Genomic DNA, 666 nt, shown 5'->3' on the forward strand with positions numbered 1-666 from the left:
TCCCTCCCCTCCCCCTCCCCTCCCCTCGCCTCGCCTCGTCGACAATTCAACGGCGGCTGTTCCTTGGAGTGTATGCACACTATGTACAATGTATACAAATATGTGTAGTATATAAATATATAGTATCATATAGTGTATATAGTAAATGTACTCTATTATGTATCACCCCTCTCCCCCTCTCCCCTGGTTCCCCCACTCCTCCACCCGCCCTTCTCCCCCCCTCCCACCCCACCCAGATCACTCTCCGCACTGACAATATGGACATGGCCGGTGAGCTTGTGGGTGATCTGGCCGGCTACCTGGGCCTTACCGACCTGAGCAGTACAGTGGACTTCCCGCTGGCCATGAAGGCCTTCAAGCTGGTGCTCAACTCGGTGGGTGCTGGGGGCAGACCCCACTCACTCAACCACCTACTCACCCGCCACGGCACTTCCATCCCACCTAGCTTCCCCCACCTCACCGGCCGCCTTCCCTTGACCCTACCCCCCGATACACACACACACACACGCACACACACCTCACCCCCCCCCACGTCCCAACCTCGCTCCTCTCCCCCCCCCCTCCCCCCCTTCCCCTCCCCGCCCATGCAGGTGGACGAGCACAACATCACTCGTCTGCGCATGAATGCCGACATGGCGGACTCCTCCAACGTCATCAAGCAGCTCA

This window comes from Volvox carteri, assembly GCF_000143455.1.
Source record: "Volvox carteri f. nagariensis unplaced genomic scaffold VOLCAscaffold_82, whole genome shotgun sequence".
Classification (NCBI taxonomy): Eukaryota; Viridiplantae; Chlorophyta; class Chlorophyceae; order Chlamydomonadales; family Volvocaceae; genus Volvox; species Volvox carteri.